At 37.5% G+C, this 18894-nt stretch overlaps 1 long non-coding RNA gene across 1 annotated transcript; it reads right to left on the bottom strand.

Moving 5' to 3' along the window:
* Nucleotides 1-1952: 1952 nt before the first annotated feature.
* Nucleotides 1953-18706, bottom strand: LOC112541158 (uncharacterized). Its single transcript, XR_003085194.2, has 3 exons — nucleotides 12591-18706; nucleotides 7116-7208; nucleotides 1953-5812 (listed from the first exon to the last, which is right to left on the bottom strand). It is a non-coding gene; the product is annotated as an uncharacterized LOC112541158 (long non-coding RNA).
* Between the last annotated feature and the right edge of the window lie 188 nt (nucleotides 18707-18894).

Here is an 18894-nt window from a genome sequence, read left to right as displayed (position 1 = left end):
GAGTTGAGCAGTGGTGTGTGTTACAGTTTGTATCTGCTTCCACAACATAGCAACTAATAGGTGATGGTTCATGTAAGTCACACATATGTAACTGTGGTCACCTCCCCCCACCTGCCTATCTCCCCCTCTCTCTGCCCTTTTCTCAGTCCCACAGTTCCTGCTGCCCCCACTGCCCTGCACTCCGCCACCCCCTGCCACCCTGCACTCCCCACCCCCCTGCGCTCCATTGCCCCTGCCGCCCTGGGCTCTGCCACCCTGCTACCGCTGCTGCCCTGCATTGCACCCCGCATCCCTGCTGCCCTGTACTCTGGGGTGGGTATAAGTAGGTGATGGAGACACACCTCTTTCCTGAGATTGTTTTCTGGAAATGGCATTTGGAAATGTGCTGCCCTGCAACTTGGTGAGAACACTGAACCTTTAAGATCAATAGCCCTTGATAGATTATGAATTTGCCTAATCTCCTTTTAAAGGCACATCTTGTGATGATGAATTCCACAGGTTAAGTATATGATGTGTGAAGAAGTGCTTCCTTTTGTCTAGAGGTATGTTATACTTCAGATCTAAAGTTAAAAAGATTTTTCAGAGTGTGTTCCATCTCTTAATGTGTTATTTTGGATACTGAAGAAGAGAATGTTTCATTAATTAGCTTGAAGCCATGAACCACGCAATGATTATAGTGTTCCTTTTGCTGAAAAAGATCAAAGAATTGACCATGGTATGTAACAATGCATGACTATTTATTAATATAATATATAATCTTTTCCAGCTTCCTCCTCATTTCCCAGACTTGATTCATCATCTTTTGTTTTAAGTACAGCTGTGACTGAGCTATATCATATCCTTTCTTATTAACACAGCATAGAAGTCAACCCACAATATAACATGATTAGATGCATTTTTATAGAGTTGTTGAGTACAACTCACCAAACATACATGTCAAACATAGTGAGTGGTTACTTCAGTTGAGTTTGGTCTTTGGTTTGTAACATCCTAGCCTTATAATTTTATGTTATATACCCATGATGCTGCAAAAATGATTTAACATAATTGGAGGGGGGCAAAAAAGAAGCAGTATAACTACTGACAAATTGTCCCTATCAAAAATAACAAAACCAAGAAGCAAACTTCAACTTTCTGGGACACTGAAAAGGTGACAATGTGCTGTCAATATACATCATAATGATTATTACTCAAAAATAGTAATGTGTTTAGGGTAGATAATTTGAGAGGCAATGGCTGAGATCAAGAATGGCACAACTCTGGTTCTGTACAACTAGTTCTTCAAAATTTACTTGTTCCTGCTACATGCTAAGCCAGTCTGAAAACTAAAGATAGCTTCAAAAGCAATAATTCTGAAGAATGTAGAATTCCACATCTTTCTTAAAATCTGTGTCTGTACCAGATCAGGAATCCTACTGATAGCAATCCATTCTTATTGATTAAAAAACAAAACAAAAAACCAACTCTTCTATTTTAGTAATAGGCCAAGATTTAAGTTGATCTGCTTCACTGATAGAAATATAGCTCATGTTTTTTTATTTCCAACAATGCATTATTTTGAAATTATAGACTATATTTAAAAAGAGCAGGCAAGAAAAGAAAGTTTTACATTTTTATGGTTAGATTTTTCCTTTCACACTGAGAAGCAAAAATATTAAGTTATTAGCCACTTAATGATACGTGGAAACAAATCAAAATTTTGAGTATTCTGTGACTTCACAATCATGCCATTGCACTTTCTTTTTTCTTGAAGATATGTATGAATCACCCCTTTTGTTCAGTAATATGAAGCAAACTTGCTTGGATTATTTCTCTTTCTGACACTTAGGCTGTTCTATAGCATACTGTTATCTAGAGCAGTGTTTCTCAACCTTGGCAACTTTAAGATATGTGGGCTGCAACTCCCAGAAGTTGAAGTCCACATATCTTAAAGTTGCTAAGGTTGAGAAACACTGATCAATGGCATGTTGTTGTCCAAGCAGAAGGGCTGATATTCAGTTGGAAGAGAAACTAATTTATGAGTGTATTGCTGCAGCAATAGCTCAAAGCTAAGTCCTTAGAACTAGAGGCTGCCCATTTTCATCTGAATTCACATTCCTTCCACACCTGCTAATTATGGTGAATAATTATGGACCAAGTCCCCATATCATAGCTGGGATTAGGCTCAGAAAATGCTACTAGTTTCTCCAAACTTTAGAGAATCACTTGGTTCATGTGGAGCTAAATGAAATTGTTTTGCTTCCCTGCAATCTCCCTCCTCAGCCGTTCACCTTTTGCTCACTGCACCAATGAACCCACCCTTCCATTCATTCATTTCTCATCCTTGCTGTTCCAGTGGCAGTAGAAGTGGGAGAAAAGTGAGGTCTCTCTCATCCTCTTCTTTAAAAGGTTCTTGGCCTGATGTTGTAGAGACCAGATGTGCTGGCACATGTTGTTTTCCCAGCATTACTGATAGTTGCTACTGTCTTCATCCCTTTCTGTTAGACTGTGTCTGGCTTCAACTCAAAAGTTGTAGTGGCTTTTAATTTATGAGGATAATGCTCTAGATATGTTGGCTGTTCCATTACCTTTGGGCTTGAAACCACAGTGGGAAATAGCCTTCACCTGAAGTAATGAATATGGCAAGCATAACCATGCCCTGAACTTAAGCCACTACATAATGTACCATAATGAATGATCTTGGGAGACAGATGGAAGAGCCGCAGACTAGACAACAGTGAGAGAAGTGGCAGCTGAGCCTGCAGAAGGAAAGGGGGCATGGCAAATGTCTCAGAAGGGACCATCCCTAGTTTCTTGGATTGTAAAGGCGAGGGGGGGGGGAGAGATGTACTTTCAGACTTGCAAGATTCTGTTGATGTAGCCTTACAATAAAGGTAGAGCTAGTACTTCTGTGTGTGCTTCTTGTCTGGACTACCTTGCAAGGCTGACATAAGTTTTGCAAGTCTGAAAGTATATCTCTCCCCTGTTGCCTTTACAGTCCAATATATTTTCTTGAAGTCTCAGTCCCTTCAAGCTAACTGCCACTTCCTTAGCAAGAGGTGGCACCAACTGGTTATTCCCCTGTATTTCATGGCAGTAAGAGGAGTGTCATTCTTTCCTTGAATAATTTCTGTGGATTTTCCAAACCCACAGCACCGTAACCCTCACTGTTTGATGAGGACAACTGTGTTAATTCAGATCAAGGAGAGCAATCAATAAGAGGAATGCCCTTTCCTATGCAGGCATTTCTTCACATCTTCTTTCACAGAGTGTTTCAGGATTCTCTCCTACACTTTGACATTTGACATTCAGTTCATATTTCAATGAAAACCTTTTCATGTGATGTAGATTTTTACCTTAGAACTATATATTTCATTTTCAACAAGATTTTTTTTTTCAGAAGGTAATCTCTCAGGCTTTGTAGGCAAATTCTCTCTCAAGCTATTACCAGGGAAGCTGGTAGACAGTCTTAGTCTCCTTTGCATGGGATGGGATAAATCTAAATCTCCTATTTGACTGCCATTTGTCACCCTGGGATCTCATTGGGTCAAACCTGTCAGGCAGTTTAACATGATGTATATCACCCATTTAGATCATAATACATTTATCACCTGGCTTGGATCAAAGCACAACGCAGCTTCAAAGGCATCGCCCAGTTGTGATGCAAGAAGCTGACTTTATCTGTTCTTTATGATACATCCTTTGCTTTTATAGCTGGCATTCTTGTAGGTTTTTTTTTTTCTTTTGCAGGAGATTATATAACATCCAAACTTTCTCATGATTTCTTTCCTTGTTGGCAACTCATAGCACAAAAACTAGTCATATTTTTATATTCACATATTGCCAAGCGTTTGGTTTCAAAGATCATCCAAATGCGTATAGCAAACTGCTGATTGTTTCTCATAGTTTGGATGTTATGTTGATAAGTTAGCAAGGGCAAGCAAAAGTCCATGTATTTATCCCTTCACTGAGTTTGCCAGCTGTGACCTTACTACAACCTCTACAATAAATATCAGCAAATATATCTGTGCAACGTATGTGTGTGTGTGTGCATGTATAACTCTCAAAAGCTTTCATGGACTGAATGGACAAAATTCCTTCTTAGCTTCGAAACAGCGCACAGAAATAATCTCCTACAAAATGGAAGGGTGTATGCAAAGCAGGATGGCCAAGATACAAGAATCTAAGTTAAGAGGGTCCTAAATATGAACCCAGACAAACCATATCTGCGACCACCACAAGCATTCCTTATATATTTATTGATAAATACATTAAATAGCCAAAGAGAACATCATACAGTCTTGTTTTACTTTTTGCTCAATGTTCATTAAGCATTCCATTTATTCTCATGCTTGATCTACTTCCATCACATACTGCTGCTAACACATTCAGCAACCTACCTTCAACTCTATATTTACACAAAATGTTCCATAATTCAACCTTATTCACTTTATCATACACTTTCTCTAAATCAACAAATGTACAATAATTTTTCTCACACTCACATTCCTCAATTATCTGATTTTTTTTTTTTCTCCCTAGAGTCATTTTGGGACACTATCAAAAGATTATATTTCATCACCCTTGTATTCTTCACCTTTGACTTGATTTAATTCAGCAATAAGAAAATACAACTTTGACCTGAACACTTTCAGTTGAATGAAATATATATCCATCCCTGAGTCCTAGTTTCTGAGTTCAAGTTTTATTTATTAGACTTTTAGTAGGGGCAATTATTTTAGATAATCCAGAAGAGATATTTCAATTGCATTACTATGTCGTTATGGCATTTCAAACCTTACCAACTGTTACTTATTTCTGAATAACTGATAAGATTGTTACAAGGAATACACCCTTCCTTATTTATAATATGGGTGCAAATATTGTTATAGGAAATAAAAAGCTCTTAAAGTTTATTAGTCATCTTATGTGTTGCCTTGGTTGGGTTTTATTTATTTTTGAAGCGGAAGAAGTTCAAGAGTTTATGATTTGAAGTGAAATCCAAACACTTAATTTTTGTGAAAGAAATTTTCCAAAGAATGTATCTTAAGTGCATACATAGTAAATACAGCAATATTATTATCACTATACTGTCCAGTGGAAATTTCCATGATTTGGCAGATTTTAAGCATATATTATTATAAAATTGCCACTTATAATTCACAGACACAGCAAGTAGAGAAGACATGACTCTGAAGAAGACATGATGAGAGAGTTCCCCAAACCATAGAGTTCCTATATAAACTGGGTGAGGCAGTAGCACTCTGGTGGAAAAATACCAGGAGAAACATGTGAAAGTGGGAGCCACCAAGTTTGATAGAGTGGTCAAACCAAGTTGGAAGATTAAAATGTATGGAAAGTATAATCCTATGGAGCCATCATATAGAATGAGTCATGGTGAGTGATTCTTCTGAAACTCAAGCCTAGCCTGGCCAGTTAGACACTGAGGTATGTTGGTATTCATGTATGCATGAATAAGTAGAACTTTTAGTGAGAGTGTGAACAATAAAAGTGGCAAACTTGTATTTGCTTCAATGCGCTTGAGTCTCTGAATAAAGAGGAACATCAAGTAGCACTGGAGGTTTTTCTGGTCCTCGATATGGCAGTGGTGTCTGCTCCTTTGATGAAAGGCCTTTCTCTCCTGGTTCCAGCTAGCATTCTGCATTAGCATCAGTTGTGATCTAGCCATGGTCATAATCCTTGGGATGTTGTTGGGTATCAACATTTGAATGAATGCACTTTAATATTTCTGGTTTGGTAGATCTACAGGTACAACAAATGTAGCTTCTTGCTCATAATTTAATCCCTAATTGATTGCAGCAACTCTGATAACCTGAAAAAGTCAAGAGAAGGTTGAAAGGGTCCATTTAAAGATCCCATTTGCCCAAGATATATGGATAGAGGCAGAATAATTTGTGAGACTAATACACCCAGATTGATTTATTCTGGCTTTAGGTTCAAGGCTTCTTTGTAAATATTAAATAAACCCAGTACCTTGCTCTAGCCAACTCCTTAGAAAAATAAAAATATGTACCTGATTTTTTTCCCTTTACAATGTAGTCACTAAATGAGGCTTGACATGCAAATTAAATAGCCAGGGTTTCTATTATGCAGTGTTTTTAATCTACAGTACCTTCTCTCTATATTGAAAGTTAAATTTCACTGAATGTGCTTTTCATTTCCTTCTTAAAAGCATCTCATTAAAAGGCTACTGTTTGTTCAATATTACATAGAGCAAAAGCCAACTTTATGTTTCAGTATGTGGTCTTTGTAGAAGTGGTGACATTATGGGCTCAGCACTGTGAGATATGATTATGGAACATGAGAATTTACTGTTTGAAATTGAAAGCAGAAGAAAGGGCCTGGTGCTTCAGGACAAGGTATATTTAGCTCAACATTGGGTTTCAGGTTCTACCTTCCAAAAGCCTCTAGGGTAGGGATCTCAAACTCCAATAATCATAAATATCACATGAGAGCAGGTTCATTAGCCTTTACAGAATAGGAACATTTGCTATATATATAACAGAGTATGATCTATTGCTATTGAAATAAACCATAAAATCCATCCAAATTTGATAGAATTGTGGTTCCTGCCTCTGACATCTCATTAATTTAACTTTATCTGTGATTTTTTCTAATGTAACAATTGAAGAGGCCTTGTTAATGCACAACTCATTTGTTATGTTATTTTTGTATGTACAGTACCTGCCTCTTTTTTAGCACTGCAGTAAATCTCTTTTGTATTTTCTATACTTTCTCTTTTTTATTTTTTTTCTCTATATGTATCTTGGATTTATATTAATGTAGTAACCTGATATTGTTTGTTTGTTAAAAACTAATAAAAATATACTAAAAATAGCTTTTACAGACATTTACACAAAAGCCTTTATCACTAGAGGAGACTGTGGACGACTGTTAGCAAGTGGAGCTACAATGGTGGGGGTGGTGGAAGCAGGCAAGTAGGGAAGGGGAGGCCCCAGTCTTGATCTTGGTGTGACAGTGACTCAGTGCAGTGCTAGGAGTGCAGGCCTGCCCTGTCTGGGTGTGGAGCCGCATTATTTTTTTTCTCAGTCCAGAGCAGTTGTCCTTAGCATCTATGATAAACCTGGTGAATACCACAACTTTTAATATGTTACCAGTTGTCTGATGCTCAGCTACATCCCTGGGGAGGGTCCATAGTACCTGGCCATGATCAGCAAGCTACTGTCCAAGTTCCAGCAGTGGCTCTCCTGTTGGCATGAGAGGAATGAGACACTTTCTATTATCCTGGGCTGTGGGAGAGCCAGCATCCTCCTGTCCTGGTCTCCATCAGTCCTTCAGTCTAGTTGACTTTCACCTCACTTGTTATAGGCACTGAATGGACAGAGTGTAATGCCTCCAGCTTTGGGAAGATCTCACCCACTGAGAGGCACAAGTTATGTAGGGCTTATTCTTTCCTCTAAGTATTGTTGTGGGCTGCAGAAAATGATTTGGAGTGCCACATGTGGCTCACGGACCATGACTCCTTCTCTAGAGTCTCTCAAAGGAGGATTTGAAGACTGTGGTCTTCTGCTTACCCTTGTATCTAGTATTATCTCTACAATAAGCTAATTTTCTTTCTGACAAATAATACAGCTATTACTTGATCTAGCCTTTATAAATAGGTCTAAACATTCTGATTAGGCATGGCGTTCCCCATTTCTTATTGGGCACAACTACTACAGCAGCAGACATTATGAGAATAAAGAAGCAACAAGGATCTCCCTCACCAGTGGCTAATGAAGACTGTCTTTTTGAACTGCTCTTTAATGTACAGACAAGTCCATCTTAGTTCCATTATCAATCAATGGAATGGTAACTTGGCCCAGCTCCATGTTCCTGCTTGGAACATTGCTCAGATTGTTGTTGCTGTTGTGGTACCTTGGTGCCACATCAGTCCTTCAGGATCTGCTGATAGAAGATGGAGCCTATCAAGTTAATGGTCCTCAGCCTTTCCTTTAAATCTAGAACCAGCCCTAAGTAGCATAAACTTCTGCTATGATTAAAGCCATTGATTTAATATATTAGCTTTCTCCTCTTCCTAATAAAATTAATACAATATTTTAATTTTTAATATTTTGGCCATTCCAAATTATGGATATTTAACATAATTAGGAAAATGTGGGGAATGATTTCCCTTTTGACATAAAATACAAGAATAAATCTGGGAGCTGAAGTTCTAGATCTTTAAATATTTGTTTGAATACCAACCAACAGCCTGAAGGTTTAGTTTTATAGGGGAAACATTATTCCATAGCACTGTGGTCCCCCCAACACCCAAATCAAATATTTTCTGAAGTCTTCAAAGTTATTGAGTTGGATGAACAAAGAGAAGCAAGGTAGTGCAAATGTCCTCAATTTGATAAAATGCTAAGATAATGAACTGAAACTGAACTTAGTTAGTTTATTAAGGCTTTTATTACGCATATACTGTACCTATGATATTCAGCTGAAAACATATTAAGATTAAGATAATTGCTGTATTTATGAATGAGCAATAAAAAGCGTGCATGCATTCCTTTAGTAACTACTTTCAACAGCCCATCTTAAAATAAATAAAAGTTGAAACAGCTGAAACATCTAACTTCTTTGTATCAGCAACTATACATAAAAGTTGTATTATTACTGGCTTCTCCTACCCTTATTAGTGATCTGATACAACTGGATTTCAGCCCATCTAACTGCTGGGTAGAAATGCATTGCATAGTGGTAAAGGCATCTGCTTCCTTTAGTTCAAAGTATCTGTCTCGCTTTGTTTGATTTAAGGTTACAAGGGAAAGGTTTCAGTTATTCATATTCTTGTTGTTCTGGAATCAGGTCATTCAGTGGACTTCAGTTATAGGCTTCCTTTTATGGCCCTGTCAATGAGTTGTAGTTAAAACTCTGAACACCTGGATGGCTCTGTCAAACGATTTGGCATTTAATTTGTAAAACTAGATCTAACTTTGTAGTTCTGGGCAGTACCTCACCAATTTCCACCTACTTTTTCAAAGAAGAAAGTTTTATGAATAAATGAGTCACCACCATACTGATTAGGATAGCAAAAGGAAGCACTACACAGGTACAAATATTTAATGTTGCTTCCACCACCTTAGCATACACCTGGTGCATTTAAGCAAACAAAGAACTGTGCTAGTCATAAAGAAACATGGGCTGCTGTACCTTTGTATGCAGTATAAAGAATGTAATGGTTATCTTTGGATAAAGTACATGATACATTTTTACAACAAAGCTATGCTCTTGCAAAGATTCCATTTTATTTATCAAACTTATTTCTTTATTACATTTAGATGGCCACCCATTTCAAGTACATGACTCTGCACAGCTAACAATAATTAAAAACAATACAACAAAATTATAAATAACACAAATAGCAGTAAAAAAACAACCACCACCACCAACAATCACACTAGTAATCATTCATAGCAGTCAATACAAACAAGAAATGGGCTTATCCACACAATCTGGGCCCAGGATCAATGGCAAATTCAAGTGTCTAAGGCCTTGTGAAAGGCCAGCAGGGTCCGGGTGAGTTCGATCTCTAGGGGGATGATGTTCCAGAGGGTGGGTACTACGACAGAAAAGGCTCTCTTCCTGGGTCCTTCCAGATGGCACTCCCTGATGGATAGGACCTGGAGCCTCTCTTACGAGTTCTAACAGGGTGGATAAATACAACTGGGGAGAGACAATCCCATTAATAGCCCAGCCCCAAGCCATGAAGGGCTTTAAAGGTAACTACCAGCACCTTGAATTGTACCTGGAAGCAGACTAGCAACCAATGCAGCTTGTGGAGCAGAGGTGTCACATGTGCAGAATGACAGGCACTCATAACTGCCTGCATGGTTTGCATTTTGCATTCCAAATACTCTTCAAGGGCAGCCCCATGTAAAGCATTGTCAGTAGGGCCTCCTGGTTCAGGAACGGGCACAACTGGCACATCACACAAAGCTGTGCAAAGACCCTCCTGGCCACAACTGCCATGTGCTCTTCGAGCAGGAGCTGTGATTCCAGGAGGACCCTCAAATTATGTAGAGGTTCTGTCTGGGGCAGTGTGACCCCATCCAGAACAAGAGATGGAAGGTCCCCAGACCCAGGGGATGCTAGAACCCAGAGTCCTCTATCTTGCTAGGGTTGAGCTGAGGCCTTTTCAGTGGGTTTTCACGGGAGGTTTTAAAATAATTTTATGTTTTGTTTTTCATGATATATGTGCCATGTACAGTTTACCTGAATTCAAGTTAAAAGAATGAATGGTCCACTGAAACCAGCTAGTCACTTGGCAGTTCATTTCCTTTTTATGGATTTACCACTCAACTCTGGGAACAGGATTGCAGTTTTAGGGTTGCTTATCTTTGCTTTTTTCATTACTGCAGATAATCCAGAGATTAAAAAAAAACTTTGCAGAAAATCATGGGATAATAGCAAAATCTCTTGATACAATGGATTTCTGTGTGCTTGCCATGAGTCCCCACGTGTCAGAAATGGAAGGTGAGAGATGTCACCCAAGAGGCTTAGTTTAGAAGAAAATGTTGTCTATCAATTTTTTTCAGGTATTCCTAAGGAAGAAAGATTGTTGTCTAGATGTAATGTATAAGTCATATGTAGGTGTTTTTTTTTGGTTTTTTTTGGTTACTTGTTTGCTTGTTTATTTATTGGATTTTGATGCTGCTTGACTCCAAAAAGACTCAGGGCAGCTTACAATATGTAAAGCATATGATACAAAAAACGTGGCCACCTGGACAAAGCCACACCAGAAACATTCAAAAAGCGATTCAATGGGGACTTCCCATACACTAACTCCAGAGAATGGAAGTGAAAGCACACCTTTGGCTGACTGAAAAAAAAAAAGTCCTATCCCCAAACTATTCTGTTTCTGCAATTGCTTGAATTGGGAAAAAAAGATCAATATATCTTCTTGCCCATTTTTATTAACACAAAAATGAAGATTTCCAAAAGTACTTTATACCAGTGTCTGGTAACTTCCTAAATGTGAAAAAAATGTGAACTTTAAAAAATGCAGTTACTAAATGCTAAGCTGCATTGTTGGCAAAAGAACACAGTTCTCATTTCTATGATTTTACTGTTGGTTTCTGCATCTATTGGCATCATGGAAGCTGCTATAAAGAACTGGTCATTCTGTCATAGTAATTTTTTGACATTTCTTAGAACGAAAAGCAATGTTTGGAATGTATTATCTATGACTAAAGGACAACATTAGCATTATTCATCTAGACATTTCTCTTTAGCAAAGAAAGTATCCTTTATTCAAACCCAAATAATCAAAAGGGCAACAGATAAAAAGGATGGAATGAAGAAAAATAAAAACATCTTGGAGATAAAAACATTTCAAAGCTCCCATCATGTGCACAGAGAGGCTGCTTAAATCCTACTGAAGTCAATGGGATTTAAACGTCTAATTGTGCATAAGATAAATAAAGAACAGAAGCTGTAAGGAGAACCTTTTTGCAGAGTAACAGCCAATCAATAATTGTTGCAGTGGACAGAAGTAAGAAATAGATTTTCCTAAGGATCCGTATTGGGAAAGAAATTTGAAAGCACATCTGACTGGGGGGGAGTTTGTTCTATGTTCTACTTTCCAGCCAAATTCTAATAATAATAATAATAATAATAATAATTCCTCCTCCTCCTCCTCCTCCTCCTCCTCCTCCTCCTCCTCCTCCTCCTCCTCCTCCTCCGTAACAAAGGCACTCTAATTCCTTTTATTATTTTTGCTGCCTTGTTCTGCACCGTTCTCAAACTGATAATATTCTTTTTCCTGATATAAGAATTATCCATCCATCCATCCATCCATCCATCCATCCATCCATCCAATTTTTAGGCTGCCCAACTCCAAACACGACCCTAGGTAGCTTCACAAAGTTAAAAATAGAAAGAAAAATCCCAACATACTATATAAAACAGCAACAATCAACCTGAGGGTAGAATACAACAATATTCTCATATCACCCCCAACTTAGAGGGGCCTGCTAGACACCCTAATGCAAGGCCTAAGGGAACAGCCACATTTTTAGAGCTGACTTGAAGTGGGGTGGGGCATGGCTGAATGACTCTCTGTGGGGAGGCTATTCCAGGGGGCTGCCACTGCAACAGAGAAGGCCTGCTCCCTCGATCCAGTTAGATGATATTGCTTAATCGATGGGAACTGAAGCAAGCCAATTCAGTCTGATTGTACAGGATGGGCAGATATTACAGGAGATGGACAGTTCCTCAGATAGCTGGGCCCTATGCCATGTAGAGTTTTATAGCTAATAACCAATACCATTCATTCATTTATTTATTTATTCATTCATTCATTCATTCATTCATTCATTCATTCATTCATTCATTCAATTTAAATAGCTGCCCATCTCACTCTTACGTGACTCTAGGCAGCTTATAATAAAACAAATAAAATACATAAAATACACAACATAAAAAAACAAATAAAAATAAAAATACATAGCAGCTGGACCTAATCTAACCTATCATTCACATAATCAGGAGATGGGGTCTAACACACTTTGGAATTGTACCCCAAAGCTTACTGATAACCATTGCAGTTCACAAAGCAGAGGTTTGCTCTTCACTGCTTGTACCTCTGTATTCTGGATCAGTTGCAGCTTCTGAGTGATCTTGATGGACCATCCCATGTAGAGCACATTGAAGTGTTCCATTCACAAGGAAACCAAACATGAATGACTGTAAGGAGAGTCTCTTGGTTCAGGAATGAATGTGTAATGGTATGTGGGAATGATATTAGGGGACAGGGTTAAGAGGCACAGCCAGGGGAATGGACAGATAAGAGGTAGCTTAGCCTGCAGAAGGAACATGGATGTGGCAAATGACCTAGTTTCTTGGGCTGTAAAGATAACAGGGGAGAAATGTGCTTTCAGACTTGCAAAATTTTGTTAATGTAACCTTGCAATAAAGTAGAGCTAGTTCAATGGGACATGCTTCCTATCTGGATTACCTCACAAGGCTGACATCAATCTTTAATTTAAAGTTTAGTTTAGATTAAATAGAATTGCATAAGAACACTTGGGGTAAAACTGGACTTTGTGTGTGCTGGAAGAAATGTGCCAAAGTTGACTACTACTGTCCTTATCATTACCAAAGAATGCTGCATAAGGACAGATGTGACTACAGCTGGTAACCTACTCTACATCTTCTTTATCTTACTAAAAGGTATTATGTGAAATTGCTCAAAGCTCAATTGATTAATGCTGTGATGGGTGGCAGAGGTCAATATCTGGATGACAGTCATGGCATATGGAAGACTATGCCTTAGAATGTAAAAGGAGTAAATGGTAAAGAGCATTAATTAATGAATGAAAGAAAAGAAAGGAAATTAAATATGTTGTGTGTTTGTGAAATCAAGAGAAAAGGAAAGCACGAAATAGATATGAATGAAGGTGCTTTGATCTTGGAACAGAAATGATGAATATATGTATGGAAGTGAAGGTGTAGGTTTTATTATAAATGAAGGGGCTAAAATGTATGTCAGAAAATAAGAATTGGTTATCAGATTTTTAGGGGTGCATAAGAAAGTAGATATCAGGTTAGTCACATGTTAGGCTCCAAAGGATGATGATGAAAGAACCAAGGATGGGTTTAGGGAAAATTGTGCAATGATTCAGGAGCAAAATTATTCTCTTAGGAGACATGAAGGGATGTTGGGAGAAAAATGAGAGAGTACAAAAAAATGATTGGGCCTTTGAAGGCCCAAGAATAATCGCTAGAAAGGAACTGCCTACAAAATAAGCCTGTTTTGAATATTTCATTCATTCATCATTCATTCATTCATTCATTCATTCATTCATTCATTCATTCATTCATTCATTCATTATTCATATAGCTGCCCAATCAATGTGTCACTCAGGGCAGTGTACAGAATTAACAGCAAATAATCCAAACACATTAAAATATAATGAAACATACTGTATCATAGGAAAACTCAAATAACGAAAACAACCAAAAACAATAAAAAGCAGTCAAGATGGGCATAAAACCTCCTGACCCAGTACCTGGGGGAAAACAGGTCTCCAGGGTCTGGTTTAAGGCAGGCAGGGTCAGTGCCATCTGAATCTTGGGGGGAATGGTGACAGAGAAAGCATGTCTTCTGGGTCCTGCCAGATGACACTATTTAATAATGGGACCCAAAGCATGGCAACTCTGTCAGATCTTATCAGACAGGCAGAAGTACTGTAATCAGAGACAGGTGGTAACACAGATAACCAGGCTCTATGCTATGAAGGGCTTTTTAGGGAATAACTAGTACCTTGAGTTGTTTCTGGAACCCTGTTGGTACCAGTGGGAACCCAGTGCAGCTCACAAAGAGGTGTAGTGAGAAGTACACATAACTGCTTGCACTTCTACCTTCTGGACCAGCTGAAGCTTCTGAGTGGTCTTCCAGGGCAGCCCCATATAACACATTGCAGTGATCCAGACAAAAGATGACTGACTGTTAGTAGGGCCCCTCAATGCAAGAATAGGTGCAGTTGGCATGCAGGATGGATTTGTGAAAAACTCTATGGGAATGCTAGTGATATGTGAAAGAGTGAAATTGCAACTAATACTATAAATCTTAGGGTCCAACCAAAAATTGATGAAAAGGAAAGGATAAGTGCTGTAGGTTGACAAAGATGAGGGATAGAATATGGATATGATTTGCTTTTGGAGTAGCTGTGCTCTTTGTTTAATGCTTGTGGGAGAACTGCATCTCTGACTCACAATTGGAAGAATACTGTTACTGTTTCCCTATACCAAGGGAAAAGTAGCAAGAGTGAATGCAAAAAAATCCTGGAGTTAGTTTGCTAAGTGTGCCCAGGAAAGCATTTGGCAGACTTCTGATTGAAAGGTTACAAGAGGTGACCGTGAGAAAAAATTGGGAAGTCCAGTTTGGCTTTACGTGCAGACCAGATGTTTGCTCTGCAGCATGTCACTGAGAACTGTATGAATGTAAGAAAGTGCATTACATTTAGAGAAAGCACATGATGAAGTGAGTAAATTTGAATTACGGAAGTTTTTGCAGTTAAAGGTTGGCTGCTAAATGCAATTTGAAAATATGATGGAAGTAAGTCTAGGTGAGTATAAATAAAATGCTTAGCAAATAGATCAACTTTGAACTTTGGATGTGTTTTGCCCCTTTAGTTGTTTATGGTATTATGACTTGATTAACAAGAAATTTATTATTTCTTAAATAATGGATTATTTCTTAAATAATAAAAAATTTATTTTCGTTCTATTTTTCCACTGTGAATGTGGCAGGAATTTAGTAATTTCCAACATTTACATAATCTAAACAAGCCTAAAGCTTGCTTCCCCCCTCTCTCTGAAATACCTTTAATCTCATCCATGACTGAAAGAAAATGTCTATAAAACCATCTCTTTATTGTTCTCTGTTACTCCTTTTCTGTAATATGGAACCCAGTGATTGTTGTATTTATAATTCTAGCCACTTTCCTCCTCGGGATTGGCTAGATTCTTCTTCATCCATGACAGTAGTATAGATAGATCATGGCTGATCAAATCTGAATATCTTTTCCAAGTCTTCATTGTTATCCTACTAGGTGCTAGTCTATGTTGTATTTCTTGACTGCTGGTTCCTTTAATGTTGATAGTCAATCCTAAAAGGCAGAAGCTATCCACCAATTCAGTATCTTTATTGTCAGTTCTATGACTGGGCGCTGCGCCTGTTGCCATCAGATTGGTCTTCTTTATATTTAATTTTAGTCCCATTTTCCACTGTGCTCCTTAATGTTCATCACCAAGCTTCCAGATCATTTGCATTTTCAGCTATCAGAATAATGTCATCAAAATAATGCAGATTATTGATGTTTTTCTTCCAATTTTAGAACCACTCTTGTTCTCAATCTTTGAAGCTTATCTTCTTCCAATCCAGCCTCCTCAAAATATATTCAGCATACAGTTTGAATAAACAAGGAGAGAGTATACATCTTTGTCTCACTCCTTTGCTGACCTGGAGCCAGTTTATTTCTCCATGTCCACCCAAAATGTGGCTCTGTCCTGTGAATAGAAGACAATGAGATGTTCTGGGATTCCCAGTTTCCTAAGAACATTCCACAACTTGACAATCAAAAGCAGATTGGAGATATTGTACCAACCTAAGTAATTTTCTATTATTAGAAAACTTGGTCACCTCACTGATCATCCTGAACTCCACATTATTAATGAGTGAGTTAAAACACTTCAACCCAAATATGATTTCCTGGGGAACCTCAGGATCTACAGATATCTTCTGTGCTTTGTCTGCTCTTTGCTACTCAATTACCAGTCTATAAGGGGACCTCTTCTCTTACCCATGATGTCTAAAATTCTTTGGGAGCTTTAAAGGAAGTACGTTGTCAAAGGATTTTTGAAATCTAAAAGGAAATAGTAATTTTCTTTGCAGAACTTGTGTTGATTTATCTTCAGTGTGACTTCTATAACCTTGAACATTTAATATTTAATCATGCTTTCCATCAATTTACCTCCACTAACTTTATGCTAACTGTCTGGTAATGCCCTGCTTCATTGGCCACTTTCCAGTTCTCTGGTACAATGCTCAGAATTAGTAACAGGTTACAGAGTTTTGTGAGGGACTTGTAGGTTGCATTGGCTAACCTCCTGTTGAGCCATATCCAGAACTCCTGTGCACAGAAAAATCAGGAGCATCAAGGAAAGGGCTGAATGTGTCTACTGATGTATCCATTCTAAATTTTCCCCTTGTGTGGAAGAGTCCTACACATGAGCTTCTCCATGTACAGAGCTTTTACTCCCCAACCAAGGGAAACCATAAGAATAGAAAGCAATGCTTACTTTTACTTCCAAGCCTAGCCATTTCCTTGCAAAGGAAAGAGGAGGTTTAGGATTGCCCTATTTCAACTGTATTTTGCAGCCAGCTGTTTGCTTTGGATGAAAGAGTGGGTGCTGCTGAGAAATAAAAGAATGATAGAATTAGAAGTACATAAGGTTTGGATGGCATGGCTTTTTATGGTACAACAAAATTAAGGTTAATGTAAACTTTAAAAATCATTATGTTAGGAGTGCCATACTAAGAATATGGAATAGATACAAACCTAAGCTGTGCCTGATAATGCCTTTATTGGTTTCAGCACAAGAAGCATTTTATAGAAAAGAGACAGTGGGCAAAGAGAAATGGTTAACATATCGAGATTTACTAGTACAGGATCATGGGGAACTTAAAATGAAGTCAAGAGAACAATTGACTGCAGAGGGATTTAGTTTTCAATGGTTTTCATATGCACAATTAAGAAAGAGATTTAATATAGATAAAAAAGTAATTGGAATTGAATAACAAAAAACAGAATTTGAACTTGAATTACATACAAATGATGAACATGTGATTGCTAAAACGTATAAACTCTTGTTGAGCTTTGAAATGGAAGAAGAAGAAGTTAAAGAGTGCATGATTAAATGGACTAAGAATTTCAGTTATAATATACAGATGGACCAATGGGAAAGAATGTGGTTAAAAGGACTGAAATTCACGTTGTGTTACAATTTAAGAGAGAACTTTTATAAGATGATGTATCGTTGGTATATGACACCAGAGCAATTATCTAAAATGTTAAACATGAAGGGTCATTTTACCATGTATGGTGGACTTGCAAAAAGCAAAAAAAAAAATTGGATACAAATATATATAATGATACAAAGAATGCTAAAGACCAATATTCAGATGAAACCAGAACTTTTTTTACTGGGGCTTATGGATAACTAATTAGAAAAGACTTATGGAAGATTGGTTTTGTACATGGTAACTGCAGTGAGCCTACTATACATACAAAGATGGAAAGATTCTGAAATACCCACAATGGAGGAATGGATTGTGAAGATGGTGGAATTCCCAGAAATGGCAGAATTGACCTGTTTGATCAGGGATAAGACAAGAAGTACTTGGACTGGAAATTGCTTATGGACTTTTTGCTGAAAATGGACAAAAATGAACTGGGGATTTATGGATTTTCTGATTAAAAGGGTTGAATATGGGAAGATGTGAATTATGATGTAACTTTAAAGAGGGAGGAGAGATAATAAGTTTGTAACTGCTGTAAAGAAGATCGGAAGTCACTTCTTTATATATTTTTTCTTTCTTTTTCTATTTATACTACTTTTCACACTTTTTCTTATGTTTTCTCTTCCCCCCCCCTTAATCTTACTTTATCTTATTTCATGTTTATCTTTTATTTCTCTGAAAATCTTTAATAAAAATTGTATATAAAAAAGAATTGAGTATTCAAAGACACATCAGATATAGAGAAACAATAATTCTATTGATAAATACATTTCTTGATTTCTGTTGGTATCCAAGAGTATCGCACTCTTAAGAAAAACCTTTATCCTAAAATACCAATTTGTATGATGCGGTTTTGTTCCATAGTATCCCCCTGTTGACAATAATTTAACAATAAACGTGAAAGATTCAATGCTTTTTGTAGATGTTCATGTTCTTTTGAATTACGTATCAGTGGTGAGGTAACTAGCTAGATGAAAACATCAATGGATGCTGATGCTCTTATGAATATGGAAAAGTTGATAGTTGATAGTGCAAGTATGGGAGAATACCCACTCTCTGTCAGTTATATCATAGTCTAAAAATCTTACCTATCTGCATTTCCACATTCTTTAGATCCTTAATTATAAAATGTATTGCTCAAGTGCTGTTTGAAGTATGTTTTTATACATAAAGAAATGCATGCAAATAAAATATATTTATATATTATCTTACCTCATTTTCCCTTTATTTATTAGATGTATATCCTACCTTTAACTCGGAAGCTCAAGGCAGAATATATAATGTTTCTTTTTCCTGTTTTTCTTCACAACAACAACAACCCTGTGAGTTAGGTTGGATTATGAGATGACAAAGTCGCCCAG

The sequence above is a fragment of the Python bivittatus genome, unplaced genomic scaffold (genome assembly GCF_059951505.1).
Source record: "Python bivittatus isolate LINGU-HERP-01145 unplaced genomic scaffold, Pbiv_v1 ctg000480_np1212, whole genome shotgun sequence".
Classification (NCBI taxonomy): Eukaryota; Metazoa; Chordata; class Lepidosauria; order Squamata; family Pythonidae; genus Python; species Python bivittatus.
The sequence above is the reverse complement of the archived record's forward strand: the minus strand, read 5'-3'. Positions and strand labels throughout refer to the sequence as shown.